Below are 21,170 nucleotides of genomic sequence, written 5' to 3' on the forward strand. Positions count from 1 at the left end.
GAGGTGATCCAGAAACTCTTTGCTGTTCTATTGTGCTTGCTGGTGTAGCAGATTCAGTAGATAGTGGGGAATATTTTAACCCTATTAGTATTTGGATGTTTAGCTGCAGTGCTCTTAGATCTGTCTAAAAACACATTGAAAGGGTATTGGAGGGTGGAGAGACAAGAAAAAGGAAAATGAAACAGAGAAAAACAACAACAAAAAGAGAAAAAAAGACAAAAATACAAAAAAATAAAAATTTGTAATTACTGTTCTTTAAAAATAAAAAATAAAATAGAAAAATGCGCGGCACGCAAGCACGCCGTGCAAAAAATCTAGTTCATTGTAGCCAAACCTTGTCCTGAAGGCCCGTGGCTTCTTTTGCCTGATGGGAGGAGCAGAGCGAAAATTAACAAGAATAAAGGTGGAGCTAAGAGCCAGAGAAAAACTGTGCCTTTTTTTAAAAAAAGGGTAAAAAGGAAAAATTACAAAAAAAAAAAAAGGGAAGACAGAAGCAGGGAGAGACAGGAACCAAGAGACAGAGAGAGAAGACTGGGGATGCAGCGGGTTGAGGGGGGTGGCTCCCTACTGCTAGCTCGTTTGTTGGAGGCTGAATTATTAGTAGAAAATCTTCATTCCCTTAAAAATCTAGTTCACTGTAGCCATGTGGAGCCTTCTCCTGAAGGCCTGTGGCTTCTTCTGCCCAGGCAGGGTTTAATACAATGTTTCCAGCATGCCTGCGATGCACTGTTCAATTCCCTGATGGACCTATGCATGCCAGGCATATATATGTGCCCTTTATCCTGCACTCGCAAGAAAAAAAAAATAACTTACTGAAAATACTAATTTACTTTAGCTCTCCTCACACAAGTTACTTTTTGTGATCTGAATGGTTATGTCCACCTGAGCTTGGGTCTTCAGGGAGGTGATCAGGTGAGGAGGCAGAGTCTTTGTGACTGGGATTAGTGCCGCTATAAAAGGGACCTTAGAGAACCAGCTCATCCCTCCTGCCCTCTGATGTCACGTCGGGAAGATGGCCTTCTGTAGCCAGGAAGAAGGCTCTCACCCCCTCTGATGTCACGTTGGGAAGATGGCCTTCTATAACCAGGAAGAGGGCTCTCACCCCCTCTGATGTCACATCGGGAAGATGGCCTTCTGTAGCCAGAAAGAGGGCTCTCACCTCAGCCAGTGCTGATATGGGACTTCTTGTCCTCCAGAACTGGGAGAAGCACATTTGTAATTGATGAGCACCCGGGCCGTGGTATCATGTTACAGCAGTCCCAACAGATTTAAGACATGCCAGTTCTTTTTTCTTTTCTTTTCTTTTCTTTTCTTTTCTTTTCTTTTCTTTTCTTTTCTTTTCTTTTCTTTTCTTTTCTTTTCTTTTCCTTTCTTTTCTTTTCTTTACTTTTCTTTTCTCTTCTTTTCTTTTTCTTTTTTCTTTCTTTTCTTTCCTTCTCTCTCTCTCATTATGTTTTAATTTGCTACAGAAGGTCTCACTTACCTGGGCTTCTGTTTCCATGCAATGAATCCACATTCTCTTGAACAAAGACATGAGAGAAAATGTATACTGTATTTTATTCATAGTTTCTTTACTCATATTTATGTTTAGGTGTGAATAGGCCATTTTACTTTATTTTATTTTGCCACAGGGCATGTGCACTTGTCAGAAAGAGATGAGAGTGAAGGAGAGGGAGAAAGCACCCCTCAGGGGCATGGGCACACTGCCGTCCCATCTCCATTTCTCTATCCTGTTAGGACTTTGGCACACATGCCTGACATAGCCCGGGACTAGAACCTCACAGTTGGCCACGTGGGATCCAGCTCCCTTAACCATCAGGCCACAGAGCCAGTTGGAATATGCCATTTTATATGCCACAATGTCAGCATATCATATTGTTAATATTATACATCAACTTACTTAAGAGATGGCTTAAGGATGGTAGCAAGGAGGGCATGGTGGTGCCTGCCCTAAGGATGGTAGCAAGGATAATATGATAATTAATGAATGAAATAAAAAATATAATAATGAATGAATGAAAAATATAACAGTATAACAATTCAGATTGCTAGGTTTTCTCTTCCCTTAAAATTTAACCCACTTGTTCCTTATCATAGTTCTAGCAGTAGGGATTTAAGAAATACATCATTTTGCCCTTCAGTGAATGAGCTACTTGTACAAAACTGGATCTAGTAGTCTCAACTGAGTTTGCTCTTTTGTAACATTGGCTTCTAGAAATAGTGTTGTTCTTTCAATTGCATGGATTGTAATTTTGGTAATACTTCTTGTTCCTTTAGTTAAATTAAACCAGTCTTTAAATATATTTCCATAACGTCCTTATACAAATTGTTTTCTATACATTGCAAACAATGTGAACCATCTTTTCCACCCATCCTACCCATCCACTTATGAAATGAGTAATATATCTCTTTCACTTCATCACAGTACAATATAATAAGCACACTGAATTTCTTAAATGCATTGATTCTAAAATGCATTGATCGGGGCCAGCCATTGGCATGGTGGTTAAGGCGGCTGGATCCCACAAGGCCAATTGTGTGGTTCAAGTCCCAGACCCACAAGCCTGAAAACATGCTGGGTACATGTGCATGGGTGCTCAAAATCCTGAGATGGGATTGTAGTGTGGCCATCTCCCCTAAAGGGTGCTTTTTTTCTCTCTCTCTCCAGAGAGTGCATACACCCTATAGCAAAAGTAACTAATAACTAAACAAAGGGGTCAGCAGGTGGCATGATGGTTGAGGTGCTGGACTCCCACATGGCTGACTGCAGTTCAAATTCCAGACTGGTGGCTTGCTTTCTCACTTTCCTCTCTTTTCTCTCTCTGGTGAGTACACATGCCCTATAGCAAGTTAAAAAATAACAATAAATAAAATTTAAAAAGAAATAAAACACTTTGATCGTAACAGATTTTAGAGGAAAATAATGCATTAACTATGCACTGGTTTTCTGGTTCCTTCCGTCTTATGTGCTGGCTTACTCCTTTACCCTGTGGTATACACTTTACAGCAGAACGCACTCACTCTCGGTTTTTGAGTTTGTATAGTACAGATCTGAGTCACACAGATAGTCTAAACCACTCTCTCTCTTTAGTTTTTCCTTCTTCTTTTTCTGCTCCTCCCTCTCTTGTTTTCTCTCTCTCTTTCTCTTTCTCTCTTATTCTCTCTTATTCAAACTGCCGACAGGAGACTCTAGCAGCTTCCATTTGAGATAGGTGCCCACCCAGTCCAATCACCAACCATGATGCCAGAAGTTCCCCTTCCAAATCGCAAGGGCGAGGTGGGGCAGAGAAGGGCATTCAATTTGGGTACAAGGCAGAAATTCCAGAAGGTGTCTGTTAAGAGAACAGAGTGACCTGGACGTCCTCGATGCTCAGTATTTTTAATTGAGTTGAACCAAGAAGCGAACTTTCAAGAGTTTCATCATTGCTGCAGTGACCTAAGCTGGGGGCCAACGTCTTATGGGCGGTTGTGTCATAATGGGGATGCCAAGTAGCAAACACTAGTGCAGTGTTATTCGTGGCATCATTTTTGCCAGTCATCAGCCCAAGTTGTAACTAAATACTAATACAATGATAAGTGAATGTCCATGTGTTTTCTTAAAATATTTTTGGAAATTGGGATGAACAAAATATATTTTTTAGTTCTTGGGGGAAAAAAATACTTCAGAGTTTGTTATGAAACTTGCAAGATTCTTGGCATTCAAATCACTTTCACAAAGCAGTACTGGGATGAGTCAAGTATAATTGAATCAGGAACATATGGATTAAATTCTCCCTTAAATACACATGGGTATAAAAATGAAGGGTAAGTGAACTTGCCAAATATGTTACCAAAACAAAATGTTTTCAAATAACTTGAGACAGTCAACAGACCCCAAACACAGCTGTGTTCGCTTATGTCTAAAAATGCATTTCCCTTCAATGTCTGGATATGTTAATTTAATTTTTGTTGAGTGCCTAAAGCATATTAGGCACTTAGCTCACCAAGGCTAAAGGAAGGGCTTCCGATTTGGAAACATCAGCACTTTTGTTGTGTGTGTGTGTGTACGTGTGTAGACAAAGAGAGAGAGAGCATTTCCAACAGGGTCTTCACTGCAGTTCCCCTCCAGCCTTCTGTTGGCCTTGGATTAAAAGCTCGCATGTGCCTGGTTTACTCAGGGAGGGCTCTGGACCTGAACCAAGAACCTTCCCATATGAGATTGCCTTGCAGAGCACTGCTTTTTTTTTTTTTTTGGAGAGGTTTTTTGCTATAGGGTACATGTGCTTGCCAGAGAGACAGAGAGAGACAGACAGACAGAAAGTGAGAAATCACCCCTCCCCCAGGGAGGGATGGACACACCACAATTCTCTCTCTTCCATTCTCCTCTTGGGATCTTGGGCACACACAAAAACACACTCCCGCCATGAGTTTAAGCCCCCAGGTCCAGGACTCAAACCATGGTCAACCACACGGGAGTCCAGCAACATAGCCATTACACCAACTGCTGGTCCCAGAGAGCACTGCATTTTATCACTGCATCACTGTCTGGCCCCAAAAAAGGTCAGCAGGTGGCCTGATGGTTAAAGCGTTGGACTCGCATATGGCTGATCACAGCTTGAAACCCAGACTTGGTGGCTTATAAACAATGCCAGGTACATGTGCATGCATGCCCAAAATTCCAGTAGGAGAATGGAGAAGGGATGGTGGTGTGGCCATCTCCCCAGGAACTATTTCTCACTTTCTCCCTGTCTCTGTCCAGCAAGTGCAGGCACCCTGTGTCAAAAAACCTTAAAATATGTGTGTGTGTGTGTGTGTGTGTGTATAATATGAGCTTTGCGCAGTGGCAGTATCATAGCCAATGAGGTTTATCCGAGGCGCGATTATTGCTAATTGAAAATATAATATGATATATTTTATTTATATATACAAATATATGATATATAAATAAATATATATAAATATATATATAAGAGTAGAGTTTTCTCAGTCTGGGTGATTTTATGAAGATCAAAATGTTTTCATCATTTCCATGTTTATCTTTTTTGTATTTTTTGGCTCATTTTGTTTTATTGTCAGAGAATACACATATTCTCCAGAGATAGAGAAAGAGACGCACAGAGAGAGAAAGTTCCCACCCTGCAGTGGGACATGGTCATATCATAATCCCTTTTCTCCAGATCTCCATCTTGTCAGAATTTGGGGTATGCACTCACTAGGGTTGGGATTTGAACCAGGTGATTGGTCATGTGGGATCCAGTGGTTAAGCTCTCCCTACACACAGGGCTTAACCACTGTGCTACAGGGTTAGCCCTCCAAGTGTATCTTTAAACAGAGTGAATTATCATGTGAGTGATATCATACATGAGATGCATTTAACCCTTCTGGGTTCTACATGGGTAATGTGTGGTCCACCCAGGCAGAGACAAGCCTCCTTAAAGCAGCTTTGGGAAGGGGGATTACTGAAGTTCGCTCAAGGTGGCCATCAGGTTCCTGATGGCAACCAGAGTCAGGATCCATCCCAACTAGCTCTTCTATAGTAATATCTCAGGGCATCCCTTAACTCTGGAGTTCACGAAGCAGCCAAAGATGGGCTGATCTTAACTGGTCGCTATACTGCATCATGTGCTAACAATGATGCGTGTTTCACTACCCAGGAAATGAGCAGAAGCTCGTCTTAGTCCACAAGGCAGCCAGGGGGCTATGACACAAATTTCCAGTTCCGACATGTTGGGGAGCAGCGGAAACCCTTGGTATGGCCAAGGGAGGGGCAGCTGTTCTAGACCAAAATCCTTTTCCTGCTCTTTCTGAATTCTACTGATGCCATTCACCTGTTCCTTATATCAGAGTCCTGACTACGGCTTGTGTCTATCAATTTCCTAAAACTCTCAGTTGACATAGACCTTACCAATGATATTCCAGTGTTACCCTAAGAATATGACTCTACAAAATTCTCAAACAAAATGTATTTAAATATTTGTCTTAGTTTGGGAGTGTTCCTTCCATTGGAGTCTCGAACACGGTTTGCTGTAATCTGAGAGCTCCCTCCATCAGCTCTAGGGGAGCACACTCATTCCTTGCTTTCTTCAGCTCTGAGAACTGCATTCCTTAGCTCATGGCCCTTTCCCCTGTCTTCGAGGCCAGGGTCTGGCATCTTCCAATCTCCTTGCTGTGTCTTCACATCAGCTCCCTCTCTGTGTAGTCAGATTTCTCTACCTCCCTCCACAAGGGTACTTGGGATTGCATTTAGTGCTCAGGAAGATCATTCCAGACCACCTCATCTCAAAATTCTTAATCACATCTGTAAGGTTTCTTGAGCATTCATAGGTCCCAGAGATTGGAGCTTAAGTTATTAGGGGGCCACAATGTAGCCTGCCACAGGAAGTCATATAAGGAAGCAGGGGAAGGGCATTTCGGCCGGAAGGAACAGCGTCAGAGGCCAGAGCACAGAGCCTGAGGAACCACTAGCAGTTCAGCATTATCGGAGGATTTGGGGGCTTGGAAGTTTGTCAGAATCAAAATGGAGTCATTTGTGTCCGTTTGTGTTAAACCTAAACTTAACCAAGCTGGAGAGAGGCCATGGAGGAGGTGTTTTGTCACTCAGCATGCCTGATAACGAGAACTGTTGTTTAGAGCATGCTGCCAGCACAGCGCTGTGCAAAGACCACTGCACCCTGACAGAACTAGCTCTGCAAGGACACCTGCCCAGACACCACTGCCCATCTTGTTATTGGTCCTGATAGCCAAGGATAGCTGTCTCTAAACAACTGGTATAACCCCCTCCCAAGTGCCCTCCCATTCTCCTACCTTCACCCCCTGTTGTGTGGCTTTCGCCTTTAAAAACTGCTTGAGAGGGGCCAGCAGGTGATGTGGTAGTTAGGGTGCTGAACTTTCACATGCCTGACCATGGTTCAAATCCTCAACCTGGTGGCTGGCTTGCTTTCCCACTTTTCTCTCTCTCTTTCTCTTTCTCTTTCTCTTTAGTGAGCACATACGTCATATAGCAAATTAAAATAATAATAATAAATAAAATTAAATATTTAACAACAACAACAACAAAAAAAAAAACTGCTTGAAGATTCTAAGACCTCAGTGTACATGTTCAGGGCAATCTAAGTATGTCCTCCCAGGCCCATGTAAGGTGCAGTCCCCAGTCTTGGCCTGAATAAGCTCCTTTATATACTTTGCCTCAGTTTACCTCTTAGGCTGATGGGTGCGGAGCAGAGTAGGATAAGATGTAATGCTTAGGCAGGAGGAAGAGGGCAGATTTCAGAGGACGACGTGCTATGCTAAATCACAAAGGTCTGATTTGGTCGGTTCTAAAGAGTCTGTGCAGGTTTTTAAGCAGGTTAACCAGATGGTCAGATTAGCAGTTTAGAAAGTTTATTCCAGGAAATAGATTTGGGCAGAGAAAATTCTAAACCAGAACAGGAGTTAGAGGAGAAATGTATTGTGGAAAAAAAAAAAAAAGCTTTTGAGGTGAAATGAACAAGAATAGGCACTAGTTGGGTAGCAGAGTAAGAGGGAGAGGGGAAACTTGGATGATCCCATGCTCTTTGCCTGGGTAGATGGTGACACATTAAACATAATGAAGGGAAAATCGGATTTAGTTAGAATTTGTAGAATTGGAAATAAAGACAGCCTGTGGGCTGGATCGGCCTCACGAGGGTCAGATCTGTGATCGGCCTCATGAGGGTCAGATCTGTAAAGGTGCTCAGAGTCCCACAATGAGGAGCTAAAGGACATGTCTCGCTCTTCTGGCACCGTCTTAAACATAAGGTCCCATGTTTTTCTTTTGCACTGGGTCCAGCAATTGCTTGGCCAGGTCTGCCTGTGGGTTGTTTGCAGCTTCAGGGAGCGTGTGCGGCATGGGCTTCTGGAGCAGAGCCTGGACTGGCGGCGTCTGCTGGGCTCCACCGTTCAGCAGTGTCCCTGCGTTGTAGCAGGTTGGCGCATTCCCAATAAACTGCTTCAAGCCCAGCAATGTATGCCGTAAGACAAAGCCCTGTGTCCCACATTGACGAGTTCTTGGATCAAAACTCAATGAATAAAATGACCTTTATTAGCACTCTTTTCTCTATCTGCCTCAGCTCTGAGGCTGGTGGAAGTTAAATAGCTAACCCTGAAGGCTTTTTATGCCAGGAAGTTTGGCAAACAAGAGTTAGCTCTCATGGAGCGTGTCCATTCCTCCAGACTAACTGCTTAGTTGAAAAGACAGTATGGTAGCAATTAACATTCAGAAAAGACGGCTGGCCTCACCTGGTGTGACCTGGAAAACTCTAGATTAAGAGAAGTGGTACTTTCCCCACCCCAAGCTGCTGGGTCGGCCGTCTTACCTCTCATGCCAGCAGGTGGATTCACTTGACCTTCTTTGCAGTTGGGTTTCCTGAACTCTCAGAGTAAGTCCTAGCAGGTGAGAAACCCCCACCTTCAAAGGCTGATGCCCAAATACCCTGCCCTAGTTTCACTTTACCTGGACATTGAATGGCCTCTTGGGCTTTTGTCTAGATTTAGGGCCATGATTCTGATTCGGCCTTCGCTGACTTTGTGGGCTTGATGCGTTGCCTGTGGGCACGCCCCAGCCTGTCCCCCTCCGACGGTCCCTTTTGCAGTTGAGTTAGATGACACTAAGGAATCGTGGTGTAGGAAGAGTGAGGCAGAGACCCAGCGGGCAGCGGGACATTCATGTGGTCACCAAGTTTCAGGTCCCACCTACAGACTGGCCAGAAACTCTGTGTTCAGGGCAAACACAGACTCACCATTTACAGATGAATAAGTGAGAGAGAAGCAGAAAAGAGGAGGAGGAGAGTGAAGCAACCTCCTCTGGAGAGGCAGGAATTCTGGCGTCATCCGACTCCTTTTGGCTATCAAGATAGGTAAGACAGCAAGTAATTCATTAGACATTGTTTAGAGCAGTAGAAGGTAGCTTTTCTTGAGGGATATTTTACCTGGGGAACCTGAAGATCTGCTGTCAAACCGTATGAAAGTAACTGCCAGATGGAAGAACTTCCTTCCCTGACAGTTGGAGAAACAGTTCCCTAAACCAGTCAGCCTTCCCCTTGGACACAGAGGAAGACCACATCGCAGTGTCCTAGCAGCTAGTGGAGCCATGTGACTAGTGCTGGCCACAGGTCACATTATGGGAGCCAAAGTGATGTGTGCCTCCTTTAGGGCTGCCCCTACACCTCCCCCACTCCCCCACTCCCACTTCCCTTGTCCTCCCCTGACAGGAAGCAGGGATTCTGGAAACCTATGTTGGGAAGCCTGGCTCCCTGAATGACGGGGGGCAGGGGAGGGGGGCTCCACCTTTCACTCCCAGCTGACCATGATGGGAGAGGGAAATAATTGTGTTGTGTTTGGTCACTGAAATTTCAAGGTTGTTCCAGCCGTTAACCTAATCAGAGTAACACAGATGGATAGATAACTCTATCGACCATTTACTTTGGGCAATCCCTGTGAAAATTGTGCCGTCTCCATTCTATGTTGCTCGTTTTCAGAACAAAGTAAAATATATTTGAGTCATTTTACATTTTAACCAATTTATCGTTTCTTTACTACTAATACAATTGATCGGTGTGAGGCTCTGTGTTTGCTGAGCTGGCTGTGGTCACTCACGGTGGATTTCTGTTCTGGGATTATCTCAGGTCTCTTGCCTCTGGAGGATTGGCCAGTTCTTTGGAAAACCGACCTTGTCTAGTAAATCTTTTATGTTTTTTAATCAAAATGTAAAGAAAAGTTTTGAAATAGTTTATTCTTGAATATAAGTACAATACATATTTTTTAAGAAATAGAAAATATATATGGGACCAGAAAAGGGCATAATGATTATGTCACTGGACTCCCACGGAGTTGACTGCCGTTCAAGTCCTAGACCTGGCGGCTTAAAACTCACACCAGGTGTGTGAACATACGTGCCCAAGATCCTGAGAGGAGAATGGAGGAGAAGGGATTGTAGAGTGGCCATCCCCCTGGGGGAGGTGATTTCTTACTATCTATCTCTGTCTCTCCACTGAGTGCACATGCCTTATAGCAAAAAAAAAAAAAAAAAGAAATAGAAAATATAAAAATTGGGGACCAGCAGTTGGTGTAATGGCTATGTCACTGGACTCTCATGTAGTCAACCATGATTCAGGTCCCAGACCTGGTGGCTTAAACTCACTCCAGGCGCGTGTGCATGCCCAAGATCCCAAGAGGAGAATGGAGGAGAAGGGATTGTGGCGTGGCCATCCCCCCTGGGGGGGATGATTTCGCTCTTTCTGTCTCTCTGTGTCTCTCTGTCTTCCTGGTGAGCACACGCACCCTATAGCAAAAAGTTCTCAAAGAAAAAACACACATATATATATATAAATTGGGTGAGCAGATGGCATGGTGGTTAGGGTGTTGCACTCCTACATGGCTGACCGCAGTTCAAGTTCTGGACCTGACAGCTTGAAAATCACGCTGAGTGTGTGTGTGCGCCTGCCCCAAGTCCCAGGAAGAGAATGGAGAATAAGGTATTACAGCATGGCCATCCCATTTAGGGAGGAGGGTAATTTTTCAGTCTCCCTCTCACTTCTCCAGCGAGCACACACACCTTATGGCAAGAAACCTAAAATACTTAGAAAAGAAAATATAAAAAGCTTTCAAAGAAAATAAAAATCATTTATAACTCTACAACCCAACATGCTAGTGAAGTCTCTTTTCTCTATATACACACATACAACATACATGTATAAAGAGATGCATGTGCACATGCAGTGACTGCATATCATGTTTAGAGCACATAGATTTGTAATTGAAATGAGACCTTACTGCACACTCTACTTTATAGCCTGCTTCTCAACTACTGCTTCCCAGAACGATCAGACTTACTTGTGTCTGAATAGCATTTATTACATATGCCTGCTGTTTATTTCACTATTGAACATTTGATTTTTTTTTCTTTCTTTATTTCATGACAGAGAGCATGCACATGTGCATTAGACACAGCAGAGCATTCAAGACTATCTTGTCATGCTGCAGTCCCCTGCTCACGCCCTATGCCTGGTCAGGGTCTCAGGCACACACGGACTCTCTGCACATGTCCAAGCCAAGCTGGGATCCAAACCTTACGGCCAGCCACACGGCTTCTCCCACTGCAGTTCGGTTTCTAGCTGTGCCACCACGGCCGGGCCCGACCATGTACATGTAGAGTATTTAGAGTGTTCGTTTGTTTTCCCTGAAGATTCTTCTACATACATCTTTGCATAATTATGAGATTATCTTTTAGGAATAAATTCCTAAAAATGAGAACAGTGCATCCAAGGGTGTGCACATTTTACATTTTTTTAAAGAATTATTTTATTTATTTATTTTATTTTTACTTATTTTGTTTTATTTTATTCATTTATTTTATTTAGTTATTTAAATTTGACCAGAGAGGGACAGAGTGAGAGAGAAAGAGAAACTGAGAAAGCAAACCACCAGGTTCAAGACTTGAACCATGGTTGGCCATGTGGGAGTCCAGTGCCCTTAACCTCCACGCCACCTGCCGACCCCACACATTTTACATTTTGATAGATATTGCCAAACTAACCTATAAAAATATCATAATGTTAGTGTCACCAATATTTTATGGGACTGTTCATTTTATCATCTATTTGCAAACAGTAAGTTTTATCAAAATGAATCTGACAGGGAAAATGCTAGTCTGGTTTTATTTGTATTCTTTTCTTTTTTTTTTTCCTTGAACTTTTTATTGTTATTATTCGTACATTAAATCACTATACATCATTTAGATTGTGAAGAGACTTACCCAGCATGATTTACACCTCAGTCCAGTTGAGACTATTATACACATCCTTGTCAACAGATAATAAACCTTATCTGTGTCCCACAAGTGTCTTACCTCCCCATGTCCCCCCCCAAATTTTCTTTCCTATGCTCTTCCCCTCCCACACTCTCTTTCCACTTTGTCTCTAGTGTCCATTACAATTTTTAATACTTTTATGTTCTCCAGTCTTTCAGTCTCTACCATAGAGTGCAGACAGTTGGTATATGTTAAGTGGAGACATACAATGTGCCACAATTTTTCAATCTGTTCATCAGTTTGTGGACATTCGGGTTGGTTCCAAGTCTTAGCAATTGTGAATAATGCTGCAATAAAATAGTTGTGCAAACATTTTTTCAACTGAGTGCTCCCCTGTCCTTTGGGTAGATACCCAGGAGTGAAATTGCTGGATCATATGGTAATTCTATTTGAAGGTCTTTGAGGAACCTCCATATCATTCTCCACAGTGGCTGGACCAATTTACATTCCCGCCAACAGTGTAGGAGTATTCCTCTCCAGCACTTATCATTACTTGTTTTATAATTCTTTGCCAGTCTGACTGGGGTTAGGTGGTATCTCATTGCAGTTTTGATCTGCATCTCCCTTACAATGAGGGATGTTGAGCATTTTTTCATATGCTTTTTGACTGTTCAAATGTCTTCCTTAGAGAGTTGTTTATTCAGATCGTTTTCCCATCTTTTAATTGGGTTAATCATTTTCTTCTGGGTAAGCTGCTTGGGTTCCCTGTGTGTTCTAGTTATCAGCCCCTTATCTGAGACAGTTAACAAAAATTCTCTCCCATTCTGAGGGTTGTCAATTCACACTAATTATGGTGTCCCTTGCTGTGCAGAAACTCCTTAATCTGATGCAATCCCACTGTCTATTTTGGGGATTATTGCCTGTGCTTTGGGGGTCTTGCTTAAGAAGTCTTTGCCCACCCCAATGTCTTCCAGAGTTTCCCCAGTGTTTTCCATCAGTGGTTTTATAGTGTGTGGTCTTCGGTTTAGATCTTTGATCCACTTTGAGTTGATTTTTGTTAATGGTGATAGAGAGGGGTTCAGATTCGTCTTTCTGCAGATGGATACCCAGTTTTTCCAACACCATTTGCAAAAGAAGTTTCTCTTTTCCCACTGAATTGACTGGTACCCTTTGTCAAAAATGAGTTGGTTGTATATTTTGGGATTTATTTCTGGAGTCTCTACTCTGTTCCAGTGGTCCTCATGTCTATTTTTGTGCCAATACCATGCTGTTTTGATTATCACAGATTTGTAATATATTTTGGGATCAGAAAGTGAGATGCCAGCTACTCCAGTCTTCTTGCGCAGGATGGCTTTAGCAAAATGGGGTCTTTTATGGTCCCAGACAAATTCTATGATTGTTTTTTCTAGATCTGTGAAGAATGTCTCTTGTAATTTTATAGGGATTGCATTAAACAAGTAGATTAATTTGGGTAGGACTGCCATTTTTATTATATTGATTCTTCCTATCCAGGAACATGGGATGTCCTCCCACTTTTCAGTGTCCTTTTCAATTTCCTTTTTAAGGTTTTTGCAGTTTTCCTTGTAGAGGTCCTTGACTTCCTTGGTTAGTTTTATTGCTCAGTACCTTATACTTCTTGTGACTGTGGTAAATGGATTTACATTCTTCAATTCTGTTTCTGTCTGCTTGTTGTTTGTATATAGAAATGCTATACATTTTTGTAAGTTAATTTTGTATCCTGCCACTTTACTGTATGCATTTATTACTTTGAGAAGTTTCTTTTATTGGGTCTTCTATGTATACAATCATGTCATCTGCAAACAGAGATAATTTCAGCTCTTTCTTTTTTGGAATGCCTTTTATTTCCTTCTCTTGTCTAATCGCATTGGCTAGAACTTCCAGTACTATATTGAATAGGAATGGAGAAAGTAGGAAGCCTTGTCTTGTACCTGTTTTTAGTAGAAAAGCTTTCAGCTTTTCCCCATTCAGTATAATGTTAGCCGTAGGTTTTTCATAAATGGCTTTTATTATGCTGAGGAATGGTCCTTCTATTCCAATTTTACTGAGCGTCTTGATCATAAAGTCATGTTGTATTTTGTTGAATGCTTTTTCCACATCGATTGAAATGATCATACGGTTTTAATTTTTCTTTCTGTTAATATGGTGTATTACATTTATGGCTTTGTGTATGTTGAACCACCCTTGCATCCCTGGAATAAAGCCTACTTGGTCATGATGAATAACCATTTTTATATGCTGTTGAGTGTGGTCAGTATCTTGTTGAGAATTTTTGCATTTATATTCATCAGAGATATAGGTCTGTAGTTTTCCTTTTTTGTCATATCCTTATCCATTTTGAGAATGAGGGTAATGGAGGCTTTGTAGAATGAATTGGAAGGGTTCCTTCCTTTTGGATCTCTAGAAACAGTGTGAGTAGAATGGGGGTTATCTCTTCCTTAAAAGTTTTGTAAAATTCAGCAGTGAAGCCATCGGGGCTTGGACTTTTTCTTTCTTGGGAGGTTATTTATTACTGATTCAATTTCATTGCTTGTTATAGGTCTATTCAGGCTTTGTGTTTTCCTGAGTCAATCTTGGTAGATTATATGAGTCCAGGAATTTGTCCATCTCATCCAGGTTTTCTTCTTTGTTGGCATAGAGTTGCTCATAGTATCCTCTGATATTGTTTTGTATTTCTGTTATGTCTGTTGTAATGTTGCCTGATTCATTGTGAATTTGATTTATCTGATTCCCTTCTCTCTTCTTAATTAGTCTGGCTAATGATGTGTCAATCTCGTTTATCTTTTCAAAGAACCAGCTTTTGCTTTCATTTATTTTCTGTATAGTTCGCTTATTTTCTATTTCATTTATTTCTGCTTGAATCTTTATTATTTCTTTTCTCCTGGCATTTTTTTGGATTGTTTTTGTTGTTCTTTTCCCAATTCCCTGAGGCATGATGTTATGTTGTCCTTTTGTCACCTTTCCATCTTTTTCTGTGCACACTAATTGCTATGAACTTCCCTCTTATGACTGCTTTTGCAGTATCCCATAGACTATGGAAACTTGTATATTCATTACCATTAGTTTCCATGAATCTTTTGATTTCCATCTTAATCTCTGCAGTAGTCATGGAGTTGTTCAGAAGTAGCTTATTTAGTTCCCATTATTTGTATATTTTCGAGGGTTTTTCCTGAGATTAATATCAAGTTTAATTCCATCATGGTTGGAGAAGATGCTGGATATAGTTTCTATGCCTTTGAATCTGTAAGGGCTGCTTTTGTGCCCTATCATGTGATCAGTCTTTAAGAAGGTACCATGATGGGACCAGCAGTTAGTGTAATGGCTATGTCGCTGGACTCCCATGTAGTTGACCGCAGTTCAAGTCCCAGACCCGGTGGCTTAAACTCACATCAGGCACGTGTGCGTGTGTGCCCAAGATCCCAAGAAGAGAATGGAGGAAAAGGGATTGCAGCGTGGCCATTCCCCCTGGGGGGTAATTTCTCGCTTTCTGTCTCTCTGTCTGTCTGGCGAGTGCATGCGCCCTATAGCAAAAACCTCTCCAAAAAAAGAAAAAAAAAAAAGGTACCATGAGAGGCTGAGAAAAATGTATATTTTGTGGTTTTTTGGGTGGAAAGTTCTACAGATGTCTATCAAGTCCATTTGTTTTATGGTATCATTTAGGTCCTGAGTCTCTGCTTATTTTTTGTCTTGTTAACGTCTAAAGGAGATAATGGGGTGTTGAGATTTCCAACAATTATAGTGTTACAGTCTATCTCTCCTTTTAGATCTAACAGTCTTTTCTTTACATATTTGGGTGCTGCTGAGTTTGGTGCACAGATATTTATAACCGTTATATCTTCTTGGTGAATTAGTCCTTTCACTACTATATAATGCCCTTCTTTGTCTTTTCTTAGGGTTTTTATCTTAAAGCCTATTTTGTCCAAAATCAGTTTAGCAACCCCCGCACTTTTTTTTATTTCCATTTGCATGGAAAACCTCTTTCCAGCCCTTCACTTTAACTCTATGTATGTCTTTATCCACAAAATGTGGCCACACTACAATCCCTTCTCCTCCATTCTTCTTTCAGGATCTTGGGCATGCATGCACATATGCCTGGTGTGAGTTTAAGCCACTGGGTCCAGGACTTGAACTGCAGTCAGCTACATGGGGGAAGTCCAGCAACATAGCCATTACACCATTTGCTGGTACCTTATTTATATTTCTTTGCTCACAGACCAAAACACAGATTGAACATATTCTCATTTTTGTTGGTATATTTCCTATCCATGTCCTTTGCTCATTTCCCTGTCTTTCGGTTTTGTGAGAGTTCTGTCGCAGCTATTTTTTCCCATTTTTCCTTTTTAAAAAAATGTTCTTGGGAACCAGGAGTTAGCGTAATGGCTATGTCGCTGGACTCCCACGTAGTCGACCGCGGTTCACATCCTGGACCTGGTGGCTTAAAACTCACGCCGGGCACGTGTGCGTGCATGCCCAGGATCCCAGGAGGAGAATGGAGGAGAAGGGATTGCGACGTGACCATCCCCCCTGGGGGGTGATTTCTCGCTTTCTGTCTCTATGTCTCTCTCTGTCTATCTGGCGAGCACACACGCTCTATAGCGAAAACTTCTCAAAAAAAAAATGTTCTTTGTGGCTTTTTCCCATAGTAAAGATGTTATGTAGGAAAACGTATCTATCACTTTTCTTGTGTTTTTGCTTTCTATCTTTTATTTTCTTCTTAATTTTTATGTCTTCAAGCTTTACATTTAATTTCTTTGAAATTATTTCTGGCAGTAAGTAAGGATATTAGCATGCTTTTGTCATAAATCATCATTAATTAATGTTATTATTATTTATTAAGCATTAGTTCTGGGGCTGGCACTGTTTTTAGTGATTTGAATGAAACAATTCATTTAATCCTATGAGATAGGCACTGGTTCTTGGCTTTTTGGTTTCCTTTTTTGGGGGTAGAGGTGTTTGCCTTAGGGCACCTGGACTAGCACTAGAGAGATAGACAGAGAGTGAGAGGGAAAGTGAGAAATCACCCCCCGGGGGAATGGCCATGCCACAGTCCCTCCTCCTCCATTCTCCTCCTGGGATTTTTGGGCACGCACACACACGCATCAGGCATGAGTTTCAAGCCACCAGGTCCAGGACTTGAGCTGTGGTCAGCCGTGTGGGAGTCTAGTAACATAACTACTATGCCATCTGCTGACCATCAACGCGTCTGTACATTGTAACTTTTTACTCAGATTTTCAAATTGCTTTCCAGAAAACTTTCTTTTTAATTGCCAGAGGGCACGTGCATTTGCCAGAGAGAAAGAAGGAGAAAGCACACTTGCTCTTTGGGGATGATCATACTGCAGTCCTTTCTCTTCCATTTGTCCATCCTACCAGAATTTGGGGCACACATGCACATGTACCTGGTATGCTCCCTGAGGTCAGGATTTGACCTGAGACCAAACATGTGGGATATGGCTTCCTTAACCACTAGACTATATGGTTCACCCTCCAGAAAATTTTATTAGCATATATTCCCACCACTATTGTATGAAAGTGTATAGTTCCCCAATTTTTTGATTGTTTCAGCTGATATTTCTTTAATTACTAACACAGTGGATCTTTTTGATTTTTTGTTTTGTTTTAAAGAATTATTTAAGTTTATTTATTTTTTAAAAATTTTGCTATTGGGCTCACGAGAGAGAGAGAGAGAAAGAGAAAGTGAGAAAGTGAGAAAGCAAGCCCTCAGGTCCGGGAGTCAAATCGCAGTTGGCCATATGGGAGTCCAGTGCCTTAACCACCATGCCACCTGCTGGCCCTGGTGGATCATTTTGATTTGCCTCTTTTGTGAGTTGACTTATATATATATATATATCCTTCTGTTCCTGTGGGATATATTCTTTTACTGCTTACATTTTAATATAGTTATTATGTACCATACACTAGTATTGTTATTACTAATACTGTATATGCAAAGTAACATTGCTTATCTATCTTTTTACTCTGGTGTGTCTCACATATGCTTTTCTAGTTTGTCCTCCAGCCTATGAATGTTATATTGGTATAATCAACAGAGAGGCTTAAAATGTTAGTCAAGTATATTGTTTGTTTCTTTTTTAATTTCTTTCAATTCTGAACTAAGAAAAAATAAAAATTCCAACAAAGGTCATGAGTAATAGGATAAGTATTCATTCTATTACTCAAAACAATCTAATAAGCAACCAAAGAGGAATTCTATCAGAATCTGATCAGGCTCTGACCAAAACACAGACAGACATGACCAGGGACTTACCACTGAAAACACAGAGGACAGCTGCACTGAATGGAGGGGGGACTGGTGCTCCTGGCTAGGACGTCAGGGGAAGGACCAGGCCAACCCATGGGCGCTCCCTATCCGCCTGTCACAGCCACAGTCAGGACAGACCGGGCTGACCAGGGACCAGCTACAGGCAGGGGAGCGTCCCCTGATCTCAGTGGGTGACAGCTGGCATGGGTCATGGGCCACTTTCCACCCTGTCATACCAGGACTGGTCTGGCAAAGCCTACACTTTTAGTTTTTAGGTAGAGCAGTTTTCCAGGGGCGGAGGTATAAAAGACAGACTCTCTGCTCTGTTTTCAAAATATTGAGTATGTTTAAGGCTATTAATGTTTATTACCCTTTATTGCATTATTTCTTTGATATGTGCTTCTCAAAGTCAAGGAGCAAATGTGTTTTACCTTTGAGTATCCAGCTCCTGGTGTGACGCCTGTGGAGGGGTGGGTATCAATCAATTCCCCAGAGATGAGGAGAAGTGAAGAGCAGGACGCTCCCAGAGAAGGAGGGACGATGTTTTGTGACCTCGCGGAAATTAGGACACTTCCCTTTAACTTCATTTTATGAAGTTTATGCCCAGGCTTCAGTATACTTTTATATTTCAATATAGTAAAAAGGAAAAAAAAGTGCTAGGAGGGAAATCCAAAAGAGGAGAAGAGGCACTTTGCTCTGGGTCACAGGGAGAGAAGTCTTCCGCGAGGTGGGAGTAGTAACAGGCTATGTAAGAGGAAGACTGGCCAGTCAGACACCTCTCAGACTAGAGAGCAGGACACTTTTGTCCCTGGCTCTGCTGTACAAACAGCCCTGGGAGACCAGGCGTGGCTCCCTGTGAATCCCTTCCCAGATGCCAAAGACTCCCCCACCCTGCACAATGATGGGCAGGGCACGTCATTCCCAGGAAGCAGGCCAGCTCTCCCGTCCCTGGGAAGTGGCCCTCATTGGCAGTCACTTGCTCTAGCTCTAAGTGCTTCTCAACCGAGGGCTCACTCCCTTGCCCGAGGCATGCTGGGAACTATCTGGTGATATTTTTGGTTGTCATAACGTGTGTGTGTGTGTGTGTGTGTGTGTGTGTGTGCGCGCGCACATTGTGGGGAGGAGTACTACATGTGGGTAGAGGCCAGTGATGCTATTAACATCCCATAGTGCACAGAACCCCCTCCCCCGACCCTGGCCAAAGAATTAACCAGCCCAAATGTTAATAATAGCAAAGTTAAGAAACCCTGCTCTAAATGAGGTCATGGAGATGTTACTAATTCTCAGAAACACATGTCTGAAACTCTCAGCTCTACATGCCCCACCCAGTGAGTGGGGATGGGCACGCCCTGCAGCACGCTCATACAGCCTCAGCAGATTGATTCAGCTGACACCACCCCAATTGCTCACCATGGCAATCGCCTCCCATTTGCCCCACTTACTGTCCTTTGGAGTAAGCACCACTGAAGAACCATTGGCCATCAAGCCCAGTTCCTCTCAGCCTTCTTCCCCTTCCCCTCCAGTTTCCTTCACCAGCACCTGCCTTTGCCTCTGTGGCTTCGTCTCCATGGCAAGGTCTCTCCTTGAACTGAAGCTCATTCTCTCGGAGCTACTCCAGGATCTTGTTCTACCATTTTTCCCTTTTCTTATGTCTAATCACTTCAGAGTCTTTGGATTCCTCTTTACACTATAAATATGCATAAGACTGCATCCTTAAAAAAGTAAGGAACATGGGGCCAGCAGGTAGCGTGGTGGTTAAGGCACTGGACTCCAACATGGACAACCATGGTTCAAGTCCCAAACTTGGTGGTTCGAAAATAATGCTGGGTGTGCATGTGTGTGTGTGTGTGTGTGTGTGTGTGTGTGTGTCCAAGATCCCAGGAGGAGAATGGAAGAGGAGGGACTGCGGCATGGCCATCACCCCTGGGGAGTGATTTCTCACTTTCCCTCTCACTGTCAGCCCATGTTGCTTATGGCAAAAAAAAAAAAAAAAGAAAAAAAAAAGAAAAATTTAATGCAATCCATCTTATCAATTATTTCTTAGGTGAGTGGCACCTTTTGGTGTTGCATCTAAAAAGTTGTTGCCAGACCCAAGGTCACTGAGTGTTTCTCCTGTGTTGTCTTCTAAGAGTTTTACAGTTTTGTATTTTATAGTTGGGTCTATGATCCTTTCGAAGTTAGTTTTTATGAATGGTGTAAGGTCTGTGTCTAGAATTATCTTTTGCCTGCCCAGTTGCTAAAGCACCATTTGTGTTTCAAATGATCTTTTCTCCATTACATTGCCTGCGCTCTTCTGTCAGAGAATGTTTGCTAGCAAGAGAATGAAAAAACCAAGCCATAAACTGGGAGAAAATATTTACAAAAGACATTTCATATGAAAGGCTATTTGGGACCGGCAGTTAGTCTAATGGCTATGTCGCTGGAGTCCCATGTAGTCGACTGTGGTTTGAGTCCCAGCCCCGGTGGCTTAAACTCACGCCGGGCGTGTGTACATGCGTGCTCAAGATCCCGAGAGGAGAATGGAGGAGAAGGGATTGCGGTGTGGCCATCCCCCCGGGGGGGTGATTTCTCACTTTCTATCTCTCTGTCTCTCTCTGTATTCCTGGCGAGCGCATGTGCCCTATAGCAAAAACCTCTCAAAAAAAAAAAAAAAAGACTATTATCCACAATATGCAAAGAACTCTTAAAACTCAGTGATAAGAATATAAACAACCTGATTAAACAATGGGCCAGAGACTTTAACACACATCTCACCAAAGAAGATAAACATTGCAAATCAATGTAGGAAAAGATGGCCCACATCACATGCCATCAAAGAAAGACACATTTAAACAACAGTGAGATATCACTATTATTAGAATGGCCAAAATCCAAAATATTGACAACACTAAATGCTGGAGAGGATGTGGAGCAACAGAAACTCTCATTCATTGCTAATGAGAATGCAAAATGGTATGGGTACCTGAGAAACTAGGACTAGTTCAGTGTTTTTTTACAAAACTAAACATACTCCCACCATATGGTCCAGCAACGGTGCTCCTTGATGCTCCAAAGATTTGAGAACAGTCCCCATAAGAGCCTGCACACAGATGTTTATAGCAGCTTTATGCATAGCTGTCAAAACTCAGAAGCAGCTAAAATATGAAT

At 42.2% G+C, this 21,170-nt stretch overlaps 1 pseudogene; it reads left to right on the forward strand.

Annotated features, from left to right (window-relative positions):
- The first annotated feature begins 4,808 nt into the window (after positions 1-4,808).
- LOC114007725 (uncharacterized) lies at positions 4,809-4,931 on the forward strand (annotated as a pseudogene).
- The last annotated feature ends 16,239 nt before the right edge of the window (positions 4,932-21,170 follow it).

This window comes from Tupaia chinensis, unplaced genomic scaffold (genome assembly GCF_000334495.1).
Source record: "Tupaia chinensis unplaced genomic scaffold, TupChi_1.0 Scaffold000001_1, whole genome shotgun sequence".
NCBI lineage: Eukaryota > Metazoa > Chordata > Mammalia > Scandentia > Tupaiidae > Tupaia > Tupaia belangeri.